Consider the following 22,291-nt stretch of genomic DNA (forward strand, 5'->3'; position numbering starts at 1 on the left):
TAAAGACTTCATCAACCTCTGATTCTTTCTGTCTGTCCAACGTCATGCTTCCTCTGGGCTCAGCTCATCTCACTTTGTTCTTTTTCTGACTCCTGAAAAGGTACTGGCCTTTCTTCCCTCTGAACAGCAGTAAAATTCAGACTAATTTACCATGTGAATTTCAACCCTCAATATGTTTTATTATTATCCAATTAATTATGACACAGGACTTGACGGTTTTCAAAACTTTTGTCAATTAGACTAAACCTCAACCAGCTTCTTTATCCTAACAAAATCCAAACCTAAGCTGAGTATCTGATACTCAATTGTGTGTTTGATTAAACAGAATTAATTGTAGATTCATAAAGTCTCAAACGCATGAGGACAGAGAGGGACCTTGGAAGTTCATCCCTGCTACTTTCCTGCCTTTGCGCACACGATGATAACCAAAGTGAAAATAAAGTTTTATTACAGAGCAATAGAAAAATTAAAATTGTAGGAATCTGTAAGGAAATTAAATAATATTTTGAAACAATTTTGAAAGTTGGAGCTTAAATAAACAATAAGGTTAACTAGTACAATGATTTTAAGACTGTGTTCCCTGAAGCTCCGGGATTCCCTAAGGTGCATGAAGGACTCTGGGAGGATAGAAAGGAAAGGCAACTAGGTAGTTTTGTAAAAGAATGGTTCCACTCTCGCTTGTTTGACACTTTGGGCTTATACAGTATCCGTCTCTCATAAAAGAGGCTCAGCTGATTAAAACAACAGATAACTTTAAAAACCACTCACTGGGCTGAGTGCTTTTCTTTTAAGAATAAAGAAGTTATAGGTCAACTAGGACAAGTAATTATCTGACCTCACCCAGCCTGACAGAGGCTGACTTGAGACAAGAGAGTCAGGAAACACTTATAAAGAACTGGCTGCCTGCTCAGTACCTCCACATACCCTCCCGCACCCACAGTGCAGCCTTCGTGCAGGGAAAGATTTTTCCCAACAACCCGTGGAGTAATTAGGTTATCAAGGAAAATATTTATTGTACCTATACTTTTCCGTTCAGAAGAGATTTTCAAATCTCTTTTCAAATATAGTAAAGACTGCCTGGCATTTTAATGCACGTAAATGACTTTGTTTAAAACATTAACCTAAAAGGCCCTACGTGCTTTTCTCATAGACCTTTCCCCCTTTCAGCTGGCGTGTTCAAGGGAGTAATTTCTGCCATGAGGCTCCCTGGCTAAGTGACTGCTATTCAGAGAAAACCACTAGAGGGCACCAAAGGCATTGCTCTCAAAGTCTGCATCCGTTTGGAGGAGGCAATGCCTTCCATCTCATTGTAAATGTAGAGGAAGTGGGTGGGGAAGCTCCAGGTCTGGGAAAATGACCATAATAATAGTACCTTGTGTTTATATAGCACCTTTCTTCAATTAGCTCAGCATGTTTGGATGTGATTATTCAGCTGGGAGCTTCCAGTTGTGGGAAATGAGGCACAAGGCAAACACGTGGCCTAGGTGGGACAGAGGGGGAGACGGATTCTGATTCATTTCGAATGCCCATTCATTATTTTTACTCTAAAAAGCTGATATGTGACCTTTCCTAGCCATTTCCTTAGAAACAATAAGCTGAGAAGCCAGGGTCCCAAACTCAAATATATCTCATGGAAAGGCTCGTAAGTTCAACTAGGAAAAGAAATCACTCTTCAGAGCCAAGAAGGGAACTAAAACAGAATTATTTTCAATTATTTTAAGTGTAGAGGTGAGAAGTTGAATGTACTGGTTCCAAATAATGTCATGAAAACAACATAGTTTAAATAATCCATTATACCTTTATTCCTCAAACAAATCTACTCAGATTTATATTGTAAATCATTCACCTTCTATCCATTTTGACCCAAAAAAATTACAAAAAAAGGACAAAGAAAAAAAATTGCTCGTATTTAAAAAACTAAACTCTTGTGCTACATAAGACAATAGCCCAGCTATTGTGTTAATTAAATGCTGTAAAGTAACATCATGACAGAGCATTTAATTAACCAACAGTTAGGTCTGGCTTCATCACCTACTGAGAAAATTGCTATAGTGGATGTTTCCATTGAGAGCATTTGCAATGGCTGACGTGTAATACACGATTAAGATCCTTTCTTCCTGTGAGTCATTTAGGGTCTCACCTGCTGATGTAAGGTCTCACATGTTCTCCAAATACTAAACATGTGCCTTTAACCTCTGAGTGAGGATGTGAACATTCACTCACACTCGTTTGAGGCTGACTGTCCCTTTCTTTCTAGGCTTAAACTCAGCAGATTCACCCTCCAGGGTCATCTGTTTTTAGCAAATACCTATTTTTCTCCTTAAACTTCAGATGATACTTTAATATGGCTTCCTTAATAATTTAAATGCTCTTAAAATGCATCTGTTGTATAAAGTCTTTCTCCAAGGTGTTGGGGGACTAACATAATTGAATATACAGTTCAGACACTCTGCATGTCCTGAAATGGAAAGTAATCAAATCATACTTCTTTCTTCCTTACTTCTTTCCCAGCTCCCCATTAAACTAAATTTGAGAGATGCCAGTGATTTATTGGGTTTTGTGGGAAAATATTTGTTTTTACCTTATTAATTTGGACACTTATCTCAGAGATCTACTTTTCGAGGACTGGTACAGATTGACTTCCACAAACTACCTATAACAATTGTACATCATGTCCATGCTCAGAACAATATAAATCTACAGAATCTGGCATTGAAGGTTAGGGATTTTAAGGGTGTTAGACTGTCTGAACAGCTCAAATACACATAAATCTAAAAAGAAAAGTGGTTACTACCTTACACGTGTCCTTATCACCATCCCACTCCAATTTGAATCACTGATACCTGGAATTTGAAACTTAGAAAACCAAGCCACAGCAAGGTAAGGTAACTTGCTCGTGCACAGTCCGTGGTAGCTCCAAGTCTCCAATCTAGTTTTTCTATAATAGCCCTTATTTTATTGTTTTCATTCATCTTTACATTCCACATGGATTTTTTTACTTCTAGGTAATAAGTAGAATTCTTTTTTTTAAAAAAGCCAAATTTTCTTAAGATAGAGAATACATCAATATCAGTTTATGACATAAATATTTCTGAGGCACTACTCTGTGTAGTGTTCTGCTTGATACAGAGGTCAAGAGGTAGAGTTTGACATCCAAGTACTCGGAGCTAATTCTTACATTTTCTAATCGATTTAGAGAAAGCAAAGAAAAAATAAACCTTGGCACCTGCAGTTTCAAATTTCTTGATTAGCAGTGTTTTCACAATCAGGAAAAATCCACATGCAGTGTTACATTAAAAAATGGCATGCCTCTGAAATTTCCTTTTCATGACAGTTCTCCTCCAGAGCTCTTCCACGTAAATAGTCAAAAAGCAAAGTCCACCTGAAAGTGATTAAGTAAAAGATTTTGTTCAAAATGTGAGAGCTTTAGTCATTATTATTTATAGTTTATATGTAACTTGGTGAGAATAACTTTGAATATTGTCAGATTTCAAGGTACTTAGTTATCCTACTCATCAGAATTAGAATTCCTTATGTTACATAGACCACAAATCTGTTAAAACATGAAGCACATTTTTACTGAAAACTGTTTGACTCTTGCCATTTTAACTAATCTGTGACTTCCCTGAAGGTAGAGATTTTATCTTGATCATCTTATGGCCCATAGCACATATAAGACTGACAATAAATGGCTAGTAAATAAATGATGAAAGACTGGGCTGATATATGTGTGTTTAAATGTTACTATAGGGTCACTCAAGGACAGACAAAGAGATAACATGGGAAATGAACAAGGACAGAAATGTAAGCATCAGCTACACTTAGGTCATTGTGAAAAGAGAAGAAGTTGGAGGAAAATATGATAAATAATCAGAGAGCTAGGGATTTTGTGTCATGGAAAACAAAGAGGAAATTTTAGAAGTTTGGGTTGGCAATAGTGTTAAAGGTTAAAAATGATAGGAAATGTGGTAGTTATTAGAACTGTCCATAAATATTCCAGCCCTCTCTTCTTTGTGGTACATTAAAGATTGTGTTTCCCTGATTTGTTTTGGTTAATGCAATGTGATTGAAAGTGCTGCGTGTTGTTTTCTATTGAAAGTTTTGAGAGTCAATGAGAACTTCCCCATGCTTCCTTTTGTTTCCTTTGCCATGGTGACCAAATGTTTGGATAATGGCTGCTTTATTAGCTTGGGACTAAGCATGAGGACATAATGTGCATCAGAGCCCCTGGCCAACCCACAAAGGGCATGCAGCATGAGTGAGAAATACACTTACTTGTTTAAAGACATAGATGGTATGATTGTTTGTTACTGTTGCAAACAGGTAGCCTATCCTGACTGATAGAAGGAATAAGAAGAAGTAAGAACTTCATCATTAGGTAAGACTGATTAACATAGCCACAAGTTTTAGTTGTATATTTTGAGGCAGGAAGCAGATTTAAAGGCTTAATAATAGGTTATTAATTTAAAAAATTATGAGCAAAGAGTAAAAATTATTCATTTAAACATTGAGTACAAAAAGAAGAGAGTTAGTTCTCTCTCCTCATCCTACCAAGTTTCTTTTTAAAAAATTGTAGGAAATAAAATAGTGAGAGAAAAAATACATTGACACTGAAGACAAAGGACTAGTTCCAGCCACACACCAACACTTCAAATAGTATTAAAGAAAAATATCTGAAATATACCTGTGTGTGAGACAGGACTTACTACTTGGTAGAACTATAATAACATCTTCTAGTGTGAAAAACAAGGCACTAGAAGTGAAGAAGGCCTTAGAGAGAATTGACAAAAGCCTATTTTCTCTCCTACTGACCTTTTGGAGAAGGTAGAGACTCCCTTTTAAATCAAAAATCAAAACCACAATGAGGTTACCTCCTCACACCAGTCAGAATGGCCACCATTAAAAAGTGCACAAATGATAAATGCTGGAGAGGGTGTGGAAAAAAGGGAGCCCTCCTACACTGCTGGTGGGAGTGCAGTTTGGTGCAGCCATTATGGAAAACAGTATGGAGATTCCTCAAAAAACTAAAAATAGACTTACCATATGATCCAGCAATTCCACTCCTGGACATATGTCCAGAGAAAACTCTTTATTTGAAAAGATACATGCACTCTAATGTTCATAGCAGCATTATATATAATAGCCAAAACATGGAAGCAACCTAAATGTCCATCAACAGATGACTGGATAAAGAAGTTGTGGTATATTTATATAATGGAATACTACTCAGCAATAAAAAGAGTAAAATAATGCTATTTGTAGCAACGTGGATGGACCTGGAGATCGTCATTCAAAGTGAAGTAAGCCAGAGAGAGGAAAAAAAATACAATATGATATGACTTATATGTGGAATCAGAAAAAAAGAAAGAAAAAGAAGACACTAATGAACTCATCTACAAAACACAAACAGACATAGAGACATAGTAAACAACCTTATGGTTAACTGGGGGAAAAGGGGGTAGGAAGGGATAAATTTGGGTGTCTGAGGTTTGCAAATGTTAACCATAAAACTATTTATAAAAATAGATAAAAACAAATTTCTTCTGTACAGCACAGGGAACTATATTCAATGTCATGTAACGACCTTTAATGAAAAAGAATATGAAAACAAATATATGTATATATATGCATGACCGGGACATTATGCTATACACCAGAAATTGACTCATGGTAACCGACTGTACTTCAATTAAAAAAAAAAAGAAGCACTAAAAAAAGTCACACCTTGGAGTTGCTAAGTAAAGAATAAGCTAAATAAAATGTAGCTAATATTCTACTGGCCATTGATGAGGTTAGCTAGAGAAGGGGTTACTGGCTAAGTTGTATTTAGGCTGCCATAACAGCCTTATAAAGGAAACCCTTAGCACAGAAGCAAACCTGCCTCCACGAGATACAGCCCTCTATTTTCACCGAAGGTCTTAAATATATGATCTGGCAAAGTTAAATTCTAATAAATAAAAATCTTTCCACCTCCTGTAAGGTATCAGTGACTTAAATGGGGGCCTGAACAATATCCCAAAGCACCTATTTCAACTTTCTAAAATAGAAAAATGTGATCTATTAGATTAATAAACAGAAACATCACTACAAATAGAGGAGAAATCAGTAAGTAAAGATATCTTATGGAACATAGCTACTGAAAGACACATGAAAAAACTTCAGAATATCTTTGATTAAACTTTCAAAGAAATCTGAGCAGACCACTGCATCTATGAAATTAGAAAAAGAAAGAAAAACTCACTATAGAAAATAAGTTAAAGATGTGATTGCTAAAAAAAAAAAAAAAAGTACAATGGAAGCAGTGAACTGCTTAAAATAAAACTTAAAAATTAGAGGACATTTTAGTAAGTTACTTAGAAAAATCAGAGTAAGGCAATAAAGACATAAAAGTTAAGAGAGAAATGGTCAGAAACATAGATAACAGAATAGGGAGGTCAAATGTGGTCATAGTAGGAATTTTTTTAAAAAATGAATTAAAGAGAAGAAATGGCAAAGAAAAGGGAAGAAAACTGTCCTAAGGTAAAGGAAACTTTGATATTTAGATGTAAAGGGCTCCTAACTAAAAACCAGATACTTCTAATGAAAAAGTACCCACTCCAACAATATTTTTGTCACTAAACATACAGCAGGGAAATTTTTAAAATTATTTCTAAACTAAAAAATATTCCATAAGTATTCAGTCAGAAAATGATATAAACATGTACATAGGAAAAGCTGAAAATAATATTAATCCTTAGTTTATGAAAGAACTATAAATAGCCAATAAACAAATAGAGAAACAAGGATTTAAACAAGAGCCACAATTTCTTACTTATCACATTGAAGTAAATTAAAGCAGCATAAAGCTTGGTGTTATTAAAAGTACTTGGAATGTGCACTTTAGTACTTTTGAGAGTATAAATTAGGATAAATTTTTTATATTATAATTAACATGTAGCTAATGCTTTTTGTAAACTCTGACAAAATTTCTATTTCCTAGAATTTATTCCAAAAAAAATCATTTATATGTGCAAATATCTAGCCATAAGAATATTCAGCAAAAAATATAACAAGACTATATCATCAGAAGCAAATATCTGAAGTTTGGCCTTTGGGTTAAGATAATTTAATCATGAGTAACACACTATATGCTTAAAAGAATAGAAAAGTATTCGCAAAATTAAAAGAAAACATGTTTTAAAATATATCACTACTATGTTTCAAGTTTATGTTTATGTGCTAAGTTTATTGTTATGTGAACAATATGTTCACATTTGTTTTTTGGATAAGCTCCTTCAGCCAAACAACCCTCCTTATCATGGGGACCAGGCATAGTCCTCCTTATCCCTAAGCAGCAGGCTTCAGTTCCCTGCCAACCCACAGAATTATTCAAACAAGCCAGTCACATCCTCTTATGGGAACTAGGATTCCCTTCACCCTCTTGTTACTACAAAGCCTTCCTCCCACAGCCTCTGGCTGTTCACACTTTTCTAGGTATAACCTCCACGTGGCTGTATGTCACAAGTGGTGTCCTTCTCAGGGCCAGGAGTATATGTGATTAATAAACTGTAAAACAATGAAGCTAGAACACTCCCTTACACCATATACAAAAATCAACTGAAAATGGATCAAAGACTTAAACATAAGACAAGATATGATAAACCTCCTAGAGGAAAACATAGGCAAAACATTATCTGACATACATTTCAAAAATTTTCTCCTAGAAGAAATAAAAGCAAGAATAAACAAATGGGACCTAATGAAACTTACAAGCTTCTGCACAGCAAAGGAAATCAGAAATAAAACAAGAAGAAAACCTACGGAATGGGAGAAAATTTTTGCAAGTGAAACCGACAAAGGCTTGATCTCCAGAATATATAAGCAGCTCATACGACTCAGTAAGAAAAAAATAAACAACCCAATCCAAAAATGGGCAGAAGACCTAAACAAGCAATTCTCCAAGGAAGACATACAAATCATCAAAAGGCACATGAAAAAATGCTCAATATCACTAATTATCAGAGAAATGCAAATCAAAACTACAATAAGGTATCACCTCACACCAGTCAGAATGGCCGTCATTCAAAAATCCACAAATGACAAATGCTGGAGAGGCTGTGGAGAAAGGGGAACCCTCCTACACTGTTGGTGGGAATGCAGTTTGGTGCAGCCACTATGGAAAACAGTGTGGAGATTCCTTAAAAAACTAGGAATAGACTTACCATATGACCCAGAAATCCCACTCCTGGGCTTGTATCCAGAAGGAACCCTACTTCAGGATGACACCTGCACTCCAATGTTCATAGCAGCACTATTTACAATAGCCAAAACATGGAAACAGCCTAAATGTCCATCAACAGGTGACTGGATAAAGACGACGTGGTATATTTATACAATGGAATACTACTCAGCCATAAAAACCGACAACATAATGCCATTTGCAGCAACATGGATGCTCCTGGACAATGTCATTCTAAGTGAAGTAAGCCAGAAAGAGAAAGAAAAATACCATATGAGATCGCTCATATGTGGAATCTAAAAAACAAAAACAAACAAAAACAAAGCGTAAATACAGGACAGAAATAGACTCATAGACAGAGAATACAGACTTGTGGTTGCCAGGGGGGTGGAGGGTGGGAAGGGATAGACTGGGATTTCAAAATTGTAGAATAGATAAACAAGATTACACTGTATAGCACAGGGAAGTATACACAAAATGTTATGATAACTCACAGAGAAAAAAATGTGACAATGAGTGTGTATATGTCCATGAATGACTGAAAAATTGTGCTGAACACTGGAATTTGACACAACGTTGTAAAATGATTATAAATCAATAAAAAATGTTAAAAAAAAAAAAACTGTTGTCAGACAGATCTGTACGGTGTCGGGTGTTAATGTGTTTGGCCATCCCTGTAACCTTACAGTAGGGATTCCTCCATCACCAATGAGGGGAGGAAGAGCAAGCAAAACAAAAACAACAACAAAAAATAAAGGTATCAATCCTATGTCAGGACTGATGGAGCAATCTCCTAGAGCAGGGACAAGCTGATGGACTCCAGCAGATAAATTAGTTAATTTTGCCAAGAGAGGGCACTTCATTCTATTAAACAGAAGAAAGGGAGAGTAGAATAGGTGGTGATCAAACTGTGCCCTTTCAGGATAACTTGGGTCTTGTAAAGTAAGAGGCAATGACATCTGCTAAGATCAAGACAGTAGTAAGTGTTGGGACTTAAGAAGTGGATCCATTTGGATATTTTGCTCTCTGTAATTGCCAACTAAGAGTAATTTTCTGGCAATTAACTATCTCACATGTAAGAAGCCTGGAAGCAGGAAATTGCAGGATGGGTCAGGAGCTCAACAAATATTAGGATGCAAGTTTGTCATTTTCAAAACTTTCTCCATCTTCTGCTAAAAGTGGTAGGATGGCTGTTGCATCACAATTCACATGACCTCTCCAAAGAAGGGAGAAAGAAGATAGAAAAGAAAAACATTTTCTCCTGAATATAGATACATACATAGACAGATACTATATATGAATATTATATATATGATGTTTTACAGAAGCCACTAGTATATATCCCCTAAACTCACTGGTCAATACTGGTCAATAGGTGATCATAAATGAGCAAAGTAAATGAGATTAGGAAGATTGGCTTAAAATAATCACAAATTTTACCCTGGGGTTGAGAGTTTTGCTTCCTGAATAAAAGTGGAGTTCTGTTAGCAAATATCAGTGGGAGAAATAAATCAGGTCAAATAATTTGCAAAGATTATTCAATGGAGAATGAGAAAGTTTTGGAATAACAGCTGTGGATAATGCCATAAGAAATTCACAAAACATGAATGAAAGAATTATTGGGCAACTGTCAATACCACATTGAAGGTGGAAAATCATGATTTTATAGAATATGATATCCCAGATTTGAGACTGTCTTTGTAAACGCATAACAGACTAGGAATCACAAGTAAATATGTGGAGTATCAAAGGAAACAAGAATGCTAGGATTTTTATGAAAAAGATTTTGAATGCCTGGCCTGACCATGAGATCCAGAAGTTCAGAAGTAAATGACCTAGCTATGAGTTACAAGAAGTAAGAGAAAAAAAAAAAAGTACAGCTTCTGGCAGATGGAGATCAGAATGAAAAAACAGAATGAACAGGTAGTATAAAGCAAATACAGAGATTTTAGTAAGAGAGACAGAATCCAAATTCACTGACATTTGGAATAATTTTGCCTCAAAGTGTAGACATGGCAGAGATAGTCTGATAAAATCGGGATATAAATTCAGTGATTGTAAAGAGGTTAAGAATATCAAAGGATGTCTTTTGGTGCAGTGGGGAGAGTGGCAGGAATAATTTTCACTTTGCCTGTGTTGTTCTGTATTCCTAGTTAGACTGTATTTTCTTTCAGGCCAGGGAGCATACTTTACATTTTTTTCTTACCCTAATCTATGAAGAGGAGGGAGAGGAGTGGTGGCTATAATGGCGTTGGAGATAGTCCCCTAGGATTCCAAGATTTCACCTGGCTTCAAATTCCAGTGATCCCATCAGGCTCGCACAATTAGATTTTAAATACTTTTGTAAAATCAGGGAATAATTTCATATTATTAATTGAGTTGGCAGTATTGTATCTGGATATAATTCTGTCTCTTATAGCTTCAAATTACACGCTTATGTTATCTCCCAGTGACGCATCTCCTCCAAATACAGTCAAGGGCTATGCCTAGAAAACGCAGGTGCTTGTAGATTCAGGCTGTGCCACTGAATGCCAGTTACATATCCGGTATCACAGTGGTATTTATTGTACTCAGTTTAAAAACAGGAGGCTAGAAAAAATATCAAACAATAGTCAAGAGGTTGAATAAACTGTGATATTGTACAAAGGAATACTTTTAGCCATAACAGAGTACTATTTTTTAAAATATGTATTAACATAAAAATAAAGCACAATGTAATTCTAAGAATTAATACTTGTACTCATGTGAAATGTCCAAAAGTTTGGTTTACAAGAATGTGGGTGATTTTTGAAATGGTTTTTAGGATTTTACCAATTCTCCAAAGCAAATTCTTACACACTAAATAACAATAACAACAGACCTAATGCAAACTTTGTCCTTTAAAAAGAAAGGAGGATGACAGACTTGGAGGAAAAAAACAAGAATTGTTGAGAGCACCAGAAGGCTTTTTCTTGTGCAGTGGGAAATGTTCCCATCCCCATCGCAGACTCCCTATGCCCTCCTCCTCTCCTTTCCTCTCTCTCTCCCTCTCCCTCTTCCTGCCAGGTAAGTAGTGAGATTAGCTTCTGAGTCACCATAATTCTTATAGCTTTATTTCCTGTTTGGGATTCAGGCCAGGAGATCTGAGCACGGTCTGATTCACCCACTGTTTTAAACAAATACTACCCAAGGCTTTTCCGAGTCCAGGCAATTTCCCTTCATCCCTTCAGAATGTTTGTGCTTTATCATCATATTGATGCCTTTAAATTGCCTAATTAAAAACACTCCACACTTAAGACTGAGCTCTCAGAAGGCTCCCCACGTTCAAACAGGACTGAGTCCATGACAGCTGAGAGGAACATTTGGCTTTAGTTGGGGAAGCTTAAGGGTGCTCCTGGGGCTGGACTTCCCGAGAAAAAGCACTTGCGAGAGTGTGCATAACACTCTCACAATTATTCCCCACTGGTACCGCGTGGCTGGCTCTTCTAAAACAGCAGTGCGACGAGTGTGTAAATAATCATAAAGCAAATAAACAAAAGCCAGTAATGATTACACCATAGGGTTTTACAACGGTTTTCTCTTCTGGTTTTTCTTGATGTTTTCTTCAATTTTCAGGCTTCTTCACAGGCCTTTCTTCTTTCGAAATGTCAGTAATTCTCAGGGGTCATTTCTATGTTCTAAACAGTCTGTCTTCATACCCCATCTACATCTTGTTCTAACTTCATCAAACAGGTGGGTGAACTCCAAAATCTAGTTCTCTCTCCAGATGCTTCAGTCTTCTGCCTAGATCCTTCTCAGATCCCATTTTCTTATTCTGTGTGCCCACCCCCAGGTTCTGCATGCTTTGTTTCTGAAGGCTTGTTTCTGCAACCCTCTTCAGAAGACAATTCTGGGGCTACTGGAGCCACTTTGCCTGGACATATGAAGAGCTTAAGTACCAGGAAGTTTGTCCCATGGGGTAGACCACAGCTAATGACTGAGGCAACAGTATAAGAGCCCATCTCCCTTGTTTTGAGTAGGAGAAGTTTGTGGTGTGATTTATTCTCCAGAGTTCCTTTTGGGATTGGAGAAGGCCGGGACTTCACCCGAGACTTTGACTTCTCCCCCTTCCCTATTCAGCTTCCACTACTCCTGGAAGCATTTCAGTAAATCACTTGTACATGAATGCTTATCCCAGAATCTCCTGGGGAATCTGACCTAAGATGCTGCTGGACTTGACATTTATTTATACAACTGTCTATTAAACATTGTCACCTGGATGACCCACATGCATCCTAAACTCAATTTTGCATCATATTGTTGACTAATATGTTAGTTGTACCAATATATGCCCTCCCAATAATTAAGTCTTTATTATTATTATCATCATTATTACATCATTTTCATCACATCATCATCATCATTTTACACCATTAATGTTAGTTCATATTTTTCCTCATATTTACCAATTTGTTTATTTATCATTCTGTCTTGTATATCTTATCTTCCTTTTGTTTTTATTGTTTTTCTTCCAGAAGTATATTCTTCAAGGCTCCTTTAGCAAGAATATATTAATGGTAAACATGTTCTTTGTAGAAAATTTGCTTTTCATCTCTGGTTATTTAAAGAGTCTTTTTTTCTTTTGGTGTTTTGAGGTTCCCTGTGATGTGGTGTAGCTAAATCCAATTTTATTTATTCTTCACTAGATTCCTTAGGCTTCCTGAATCTGAGCTTCTGAGCCATTTATATCTTCTTTTATTTCTGAGAAAATTCCACCCACTACTTCTTTAATACTGCATTCTTTTTATTCTGTCTTTCCAGTACTCCAGTTGGCAGCACTACTTGAACAATTGGGCAAGAGAGGTCCTTGGATCCCATATTTTAAAAGGTCCTGTATATCAAAACACACACACTCACACACACACGAGTATTTTAAAACTATTGTCACTTGTAAATCAGTACTCAGTGTTGGTACATTGCAACCTAAAACTCTAAAATACATGGTCTGACAAGTAACTTCTCTTTTGAATTCTAAGGAAAAAACAGTTACTGTGAAATGCCATAAATATTTGAGGGTTGTGTGACAGTCATTGTCAAAGACAGAGAATGCTTCATAGTGAAGACAAACTGATCAACAGAGAAATTAGTAAAAGACTACATAATTTGTCAAATCCTTCTTTTCCAAGAGAATGAATGTAGAAGATTCTTCCACAACATAATGCATTTCCAAGTAGCATCTTGAATCCATTCTCTTGCTTCTCTTCTTATTTTTTATTTTATTCTAATTTATGGTTCATGATACTCAGCAATTGGCTTGGTTTGAAACAGTTGCACATGGTGATGGAGAAGTATTTTTCAATGTTAAATAATTCATGTTATTTGTAAATCTGTCTTCATGTAGCTCTAAATATACCAATCTTTTTTATTACTATATAGCTCTAGATATCACTTTACAAGATGGTAAAATGCATTATATGAGACCAATTCATCTTAATTAAGATATTGACATTTCTCTACAACAATTATCATATGCATTCTATTAAAAAGTTTAAATGGGATGTAAAGTTCTCATGTCATTTCCCAATCTAATGAGTATTCAAATAAAATTAATTTAAAATATAAAACTACAATAATTCACAGACAGATGTCTAGTTTGACATTACTGTCATGGAAAAAAATTACACGAAAATTTTGTTTTTAATAGTGTGATTATTGACTTTTTTAAATGAAAAGAAACATAATTTTAAAAACTTAATATATTATAATTATAAACTGTGTATATGTTTGTGTATCATGTTTCCAAATATCATTGGTCCATCAAAATAAAATCCCAATATGCACACTAATAATTCAGTCATCTTTGATAATCTGACAACTTTTAATCATATAAAAGATAACTTGACAAATTTTTATAATTAAGAAGGTATATCCTTAAGAAGAAAGGATGATATAAATTATTTGATAATTTAACTTCAATTAAAACTTATAAATATTTACACATTTTTTATATACAACTACATTTAGCTGGGCCCTACAAATGTCTTCCAGACAGAATAAAATATTTGGCATCCTTCCAAATCAATGTTTCAAGCTTCTTTAATGGATTTAATAGAAAAAAAACTGTTTTGTGAATATGTGGTGAACATCTTTATATTTTCCTTCATTACTCTTTACCTCTTTAATAGTTTTCATCTCTCTTTTCTGTTAATTCCAAGAACTATTTTTAACACTATAGTGAGAAATAATTGCTATACAAAATATGCACATATTTGATGTTTACTATTTATATGTTTGGACACATGCATACACCATGAAACCAACAACACAATCAAGGTAATAGACATGTCTGTCACCTTCAAAAATTTCCTTGTGTACATTTGTTGTTTTTGTGTCGATGGTAAGAACACTTTACAGGAATTCTACCTATTTAACAAATTTTTAAATGCACAATATAATAATGTTAATGATTAGCACTACATTGTCAGGCAAATTTCTAGAACTTATTTATTTGCATAACTGAAATTTATTACCATTGAACAGCAACTCTTGATTTCTCTCTCCCTACAGCCTCTCGCAACCCCCATTCTGTTCTCTGATTCTAGGAGCTGACTTTTTAAAATACCTCATATAAGTGGAATCATGCAGTACTTGTCCTTCTGTGACTGGCTTATTCCACTTAGCAGAATGTCCTCCAGATTCATATATGTTGTTGCAGATGGTAGCATTATCTTCTTTTTTTAAGGCTGAATAATATTCCGTTGTACGCATATACCACATTTTCTTTCAGTTAATCTGTTGATGGACACTTGGGCTGTTTTCATATCTCAGCTATTACGAATAATCCTGCAATGCACAAGAGAGTGCAGATATCTCTTAGAGACCCTGATTTTAAAACTCTTAATTATATATTTGGAAGTGGGATTGCTGGATCATCATTCTATTTTTAATTATTTGAGGAATCTCCATACTGTTTTCCATAGATAGCTGCACCAAAGTACAGTCTCAGTGAACAAAAAGAACAAAGATTCCAGTGTCTTCACAGCCTGGCCAATACTTGTTGTCTTTTGTTATTTGGATAACAGTCATCCTAACATGTGTAAGGTGACATCTCACTGTGGTTTTGATTTGCACTTTCCAGCTGATTAGTGATGCTGAACACCTTTTCATATACCTGTTGGCCATTTGTATGACTTCTTTGGGAAAATGTCTATTCAGATTCTTTGCCCATTTCTAATTGGGTTATTTGGGGCTTTTGTTTGCTTTGCTATTGAGTTGTATGAGTTCCTTATATACTTTGGATATTAACCCTCTTATCAGATATATGGCTTGCAAATATTTTCTCCCATTTTATAGATTGATTTCTTATTCTGTTGACTGTTCTTTTGCTATGCAGAAGTATTTTAGAAGCTGATTTAGTCCCATTTGTCTATTTTTACTTTTGTTGCCTGTGTTTTTGGTATCATGTTCAAGAAATCACTGCCAGAGCAATGTCAAGCTTTTCCTCTATGCTTTCTTCTAGGAGTTTTACAGTTTCAAGTCTTACATTTAAATCTTTAATCCATTTTGAGTTGATTTTTATGTATGGTAGACAGAAGACAGAAATCCAGTTTTATTCTTCTGCATGTGTATACCCAGTTTTTCCCAACCTTATTGGCTGAAGAGACTACCCTTTCTTCACTGTGTACTTTAGGCACCCTTGTCAAAGACCAGTGGACCAGAGATGCATGGTATTATTTCTGGGCACTCTATTCTGTTCTACTGGTCTACTGTCTTTATGCCAGTATCTTATTATTTTGATTACTATTGGTTTACATTATAGCTTTGAAATATATTTTGAAATCAGAAGTGTGATACTTACAGCCTTGTTTTTCTTGTTTGAGATAGCTTTAGCAATTCTGGATCTTTCATGGTTCTATATGAATTTTAGAATTGTTATTCCATTTTTGTAAAAAAATATCATTTTAATTTTGGTGGGGATAGTATTGAATGTGTACATTGCTTTGAGCAGTAAGAACATTTCAATATTAAGAAAGCTTCAGGGTTGTACACTTTTCCCCCATCTTTAGGTCCATGCTGGCTTCTGAGAGTCAATTGCCCATTTTCTTTGTTCTTAACTGCCCCCAGACCTTCACACTCAACACTTCACTCTGGGTGAAGTGAGACAGAAGTAGGTGCCCTGGGAAATGCCTCAGAAGACTACAGATATTGAATGCGTGCTTCATTCTTTCTTCCAAGGAAGACATCTCGGCCAAGGCGATCTCAGTGCTTACGCGCGACAGCTTGGGGGAGGGTCTAACATGGGTAAAGTGAAACTGCTGCTCTTACCCATTTCGGTGAGTTTGCTCCTGGATTTCTGCTCATCTGAGACGCTGAAACTCTTAACTGGATTCTGGATATTTTATAAAGGTATTTTAGTCCATACATCGATGTTAGATCAGTGGTTTCGTGGGAGAACAAGAGCCGGAACTTCGTATTCCAAGATCTTGCTCATAACCCCAAGAGCCACTTGCATATCCAGAGGTTCTATTTGATTTCTTTTAGTTCTGCTGCCAAGTATTTTTATATCATCTTTTTTGGGTTTCTGAGTCCTTTTTAATGTGTTTAATAGTTTTAAACACTTTTTACTTAATAGTAAAAAACAGTCTGTCATATGACACTTTTGAAGGCCTAATTCTATCATTTCTCACTCATGGTAATTTATTTTCTGGTATATTTCATCATTTTTAGGCCATGTGTTCATTCTTCTAGGAGATTCATCAGCAGAGAACCTTTGGAACTTAGATGAAGAATGTGTACCACGATGGTTTTCATTTGATTCTGCCATGTTTCACAGAATATTATCACCCAAAGCGTGTTTCTATCTTAACTTTTTGGCATAAGGATTCTTGCACCTAATAAAAATCCGTCCCCAAATTAAAATGAAGACAAATCCATGGTTATAAATTTATATGAAAGATTTCATGTTTCTATTCCAAGTATAGACTGAGTTAGCAAAGATGCTGTAATACTGCTGAGTGCACTTTTTCTAGCTCATGGTTTATCTGAGATTCTTGCACTTGAAACAAGTGTCACAATTACACATTTTTGCCTCACGTGGATTCCAAGGTTCATCTCCTGACTTTCTGTAGGCATAGGTTCAATTCCCTCAGAGGAGGTGAAATTTCAGCTTACACATTAATCCCTCTAATTTATTTCCTTTCTTCTTTCATTCCTTCCGTCTTTCCTCCCTCTCTCCCTTCCTCTCTCCATCTTCTCCCACTTTCTCTTCCTTTTCTTGTTTAGGTAATATATTCATGTGGCATGAATTTTGAAAATACAAAAGGGTATATATGAAAAATAAGTCACCCCCATCCCTGAGGCCCCCCTATCCTGGTCCCTCATCAGATGGAACCTTTATTTATCAGTTTCTCATGTACTCTTCCAAGAATATTCTATGTATATTTACGTGGAGTTTTTTTTTCCCCATCAGTGTGTCACCACATGATACATAATCTTGTGTATCATCTTTTTTCTTATAAAATATATACTTTTGGCGCTCATTCCCACTCTGTAGATAAAGAGCTTTCACTGTTCTTCCTAGTGAGGTCATGGTATTCCATTACATGTACATAATGTCTGCTGTTGAAGTTTTAAGTCTTTTGCTTTACAAACAATGTACTGCAATGAGACCTTTATATATAATCACTTCTACACACAAGTGAGTATACTGTAGACTAATTTATAGAAGTGGAATTATGATCTGAAGTATATCTGCTATATACACATTAAAAAGTACATGTTTAAAAGCTCATATATATGTATACATAAAAAAGAAATGAAAGAGAGTGTCTATTTTTCCATGCTCTCCCAAACATAGCATTGATTTTTACCAATAGGTTAAAATGAAGTTTTAATTGAGGTTTCCATTTTCTTTTATCTTCTTATGAACAAGATTGTTCTTTAATAAATAGTTTAAAAGTAATTTATATTTCTTTTTTGTAGTTATATACTTTGGCCATTTTTGTGGTGGTTGTGGGAATTTTATTGAATCAGAGCTAAGCTTCCATCATATATGCACATCAAGTAATAACGTTATTCTACTCGGAGCCATTCTTGACACTGTTGCTATAGCAATTCATCCAAATAGTAAATCTATGCTCCTGACCTATTTGGATTCCCCTGTTGGCTCTTTATCGTAACAAAAAACTCAACACCATACAATGATAAGGTAAAGCTCTCCATCTTCTGGTCCCTATTTATCTCAATTCTCAGCTTGAGTCATCAGCTATTTTACACTTACACCAAATTGCTTCACACACCATGTTGCTTTCCCAATGGTGTATCCTATTCCTAAAATACACACCTCTCAGTCCTCATTTCAGTTACCAACCTCCCATCCTCCACTTTTCCATAGTCACACCTTTTTCTGAGTTAACTTCCACTCATCCTTTATGATGCAGCTAACTATGACCTCTTCTGGTTTCTTAAGCGCCACTCTTCTATATATTCCCATCGCCTATTATAACTACTAAAATTATCTGACTGTGTGACAGCCTTTCCACTGGGCTGAGAACTTATTCACGGACTCTGTTCTAGTAATCTTTGAATTTTTAGAGTGTAGCATGTGCCTCACATACAACAGGCATTCAATAGTACTTATTAAATAAATGAATGCACTCATCAAAGAAACTAAGATAACCTTCCCCAGGGACAGAGAATTGGAAACAACGTGGGAGGACAAAGTGAATGTGACAGTGCACTCTTCTTTCTAACCATGCCCTGCCTTTCACTGAACACACTGCTGTTAGGTATATTTGGCTTCAGCTTGCCCAAGAAGCAGGGGATACTATGACTCTGAAAAGGGGAATGTACACACATTAATGTACGTGTGTGTGTGTTTTCAGGTGGTCACTGAAATGGTAGAGGACACACATAAGAGTAAACATCTATAATTTAAAAGTGCATAAAATTGATTGCTTCAGAGTGTGACAAAGTATTATCAGAGCCTGGAAGGACTGTTGCCTCTCCAGAAATAATGAATATTCTCATCTGAGATGAATTAGTCTAATAAGTGTTGATTACAATCACCGTCACCACAATAATGCAATTGCTATTTTGAGCAGCACTGTTTTTTTAAGTTTTTTTTTTCCATTGTTGAGATGATTCAGTTGTTTCAGAAAACAAAACAGAGTACAAATGAGTGGGTGACTTTGCCCTGAAAGCCCTTCTTAGATGATTAAAGCCCGGCTGTCTCAGTGCCAGTGTGATACAAGCCCCCTTCATAAATGCTGTTTTGAACAGTCATCACTACGCTGAAGGTCTCTGTCTGGGCTCTTCACCTGGGCTGAGAGTCCCAGAAAATTGGATTAAGTCTCAGAATCGGTATGCTCCCTTCTCACTATACTGTCAGCGTCATGGTTACAGCAAGGAAAGGAGCTACTTAATTTAAAATGCTGGACCTGAATCTTCTCTTTCTAGGTTATCTGATCTTATTGAACCGTTGCTGAAAGCAGATCAGAGGAAAAAGGAAGGAGAGGGTTTCCAGGCTCATAGCGGTGGCTAGTTTCCTGCATTATGGACAAAACGCATGTCTAAATTCTAGCCTGAGAAACCAACCATTTTAGGTAGGCCATCGGATTAAAAGAGACAGAAACGCAATTTAAAAAGAAAAGAAAAAAAAAAAAAAACCTAAGAAAAAAATGTAGATAAGAGAGGTTTTGTTTTATCTGTTTTGTTTGAAGAGTACTGGGGGCTTATATACTCAAACAAAGAGTTAAAAAACCAACTTCAGAAAACAGAAACTAAGGCAGTTCTGGTCCTCAGGCAACGAAGACCAGGGGTCCAGTGCTGTCAGCTCTCTCTCGCCCTCTTTCATCTCTGGTTTGGCCTATTAGTTTCGCTCTTATTATAAGCCAGTATCTTCACACAGTGGGTGATTTTGAGTCTAACAGCAATGGGTTCACAACCTCACAGCTTCAGACCAGAGGAAACAGTTCTTTCTCTACAGCTCCAGTTAAAAATATCCTGGAAAGGAACCCAATTAGCCAGGCTCAGCTGGAGCCACATGCCCACCACTTGGACAAGTCACTATGACGAGGGGGTGGGGAGAATTACTTTGATTGTTCCCAACTTAAATTGTGTCCACCCCTTCGACTATCACTGAACTTTGATGAAACTGCTGTCAAGGGTATGGAAGTTCTATGAGAACCACAGGGTGGGAGGTGGAGAAGGGGGTACTGTCAACAGCAGGAAAAGGAAGGGATTAAGGCAGAAAAAAAAAAAAATCACCAACCTCAGTAACCACCAACATAACATTGATTTTATGGGATGTTATGTTCTAAGTTCTAATAGTTCTCCTGATAATGAACTTTGTGAACTTACAAGTTGGGGACCGCCTATATCTGAAAAATTACTCAAGGGGAAAAAAAAGACAATGGTTATGGCAGAAAGTGCATCATGTCATTTCTCATCTGTTTTCCCCTTGAAGAACAGGCGTGGCTTTCCTTTGGGTTTTCGGTCGTCCCAATGAGGTTGCTTCCTTAGTTGTTAGGCCAAAGCCATTGACCTTTAGGTCAAGGCCCAAAGTCAGTCTGATTGTCAGCACTAACAAGGGCATATGTAGTACAATCTCTTTTATCCTCTGCGGATTGAATGAGGGAATTCTTTACTTTTTAATAGGGTATAAAACATATAGGTTATCTTGTTCAGGTCAATTTTTATTACATGTAATACCAAAGTTTAGATTAACACCATGCAAATAGTATGTATATAATACTCTCTACATTTTACTCTGTTCCAAAATTCCTTCTCTAAAGTTCACATAGAATATCCCCTCGGATGAGGTTTCTGTAGGAATTATCCTTATATTACCTAGACATGTTTTTGTTAGACAATTACTGTGTAGAAACAGTATGGTGTCTAGTGTATTTACTTTTTCTATATAAATGTCAAAATAATACGAATGAATATATCTCAAAAGCCATTCTATGCTCACTTGGCCATATAGCCCTGCCCTAGGGCATCTGAGTAACTCATCAGATCTGAAGAAAGACCTATAGGAATACACCGTAGGAAAAGTTACTCAGAGATTTTTGGCAGAGAACTCTGGAAAGATTTTTGAAAAGTCATTTCATGGAATTATTTTACAAATGTTAAAAAAAATAAAAAATCAGGACATGGAAAGTTTCCAAAAAGGCAACATGCAAAATCCAACAATCAAAACTGAAATACAGTTCGTAACAGCTGCCAGGTTCCCAACAACTTCCTAAGGAAAAGCTCACAGAAAAAACAAAAAGTTAACTTTTTGTGTTTGTAAGGTAAAAAATGCCCCCTTCTTCTATTTGTTTCTTTTCTTTTTTTTTCCACTGTGGAAGAATATAAGATTTCATAACAACAGACATGCAGCTTGCTTTTGATTGAGTCACTTTATGCAAATGTTTCAGTATGCCCAAAAAAAAAAAAAAAAAAGAGGGAGAAAATACTCTTCCATCGCTGGCATTTTTTATATACTCACTGGAGCATCTGAGGTGACAGCATGGTCTTCAGATGTCATGTTCTGTGATTTAGCCATAATCATTCACTTTGAGAGCCACTGAACTAAAGAGTTTTGCATTGGGAACACTTTATGTACCTAGTGTGAAACAGGCCAGACTTCTTCAAGTAACCTTCAACTTTTACTGCAACTGATCTCAGATTTGCAGCATAGAAGAAACAAGTAACAAACCTTGCCCTGTCTGTCTTTGACCTTTTAAAAATGCTTCTGTGAGACATGAATATTTTTGTTATTTTTTCAGCTGGTGGTGAGAAACCCACTGAGATTTGCATTTGCTCTGTTGCAAGGGATTTTGACAATTTACTTTGGCCCTGAATTATTTCTTTTAGTCAGATACATTTAACTGTCCAACTCATCCCATTGGCATAGATGGAGTACTAAATGGAATTAAATATTAACAAGCTCAAGTGACTACCATTTCAATTCAAAGGGAAATTTGATCTCTGGGAACAGAAAATGGACTTTCGTAAACAGAGTTAGTGGTAACTCGTGATTTAACTTTGAATAACTGTCTAATATTTATATATATCTCCCCAACTTTTAGCTAGACTTCTTGAAATTCAGAATTTCAGAAATTATGTTAG

General features: G+C 35.9%; 1 long non-coding RNA gene across 1 annotated transcript in view; it reads right to left on the reverse strand.

The window, feature by feature from the left end:
* Nucleotides 1-2,944: 2,944 nt before the first annotated feature.
* LOC141575719 (uncharacterized) overlaps nt 2,945-22,291 on the reverse strand; it is a 57,345-nt gene continuing 37,998 nt past the window's right edge. The window contains exon 3 of the long non-coding RNA XR_012503465.1: nt 2,945-3,382. This is a non-coding gene — a long non-coding RNA (uncharacterized LOC141575719). The remainder of the gene's footprint in view (nt 3,383-22,291) is intronic.

The sequence above is a fragment of the Camelus bactrianus genome, chromosome 31 (assembly GCF_048773025.1).
Source record: "Camelus bactrianus isolate YW-2024 breed Bactrian camel chromosome 31, ASM4877302v1, whole genome shotgun sequence".
Lineage (NCBI taxonomy): Eukaryota > Metazoa > Chordata > Mammalia > Artiodactyla > Camelidae > Camelus > Camelus bactrianus.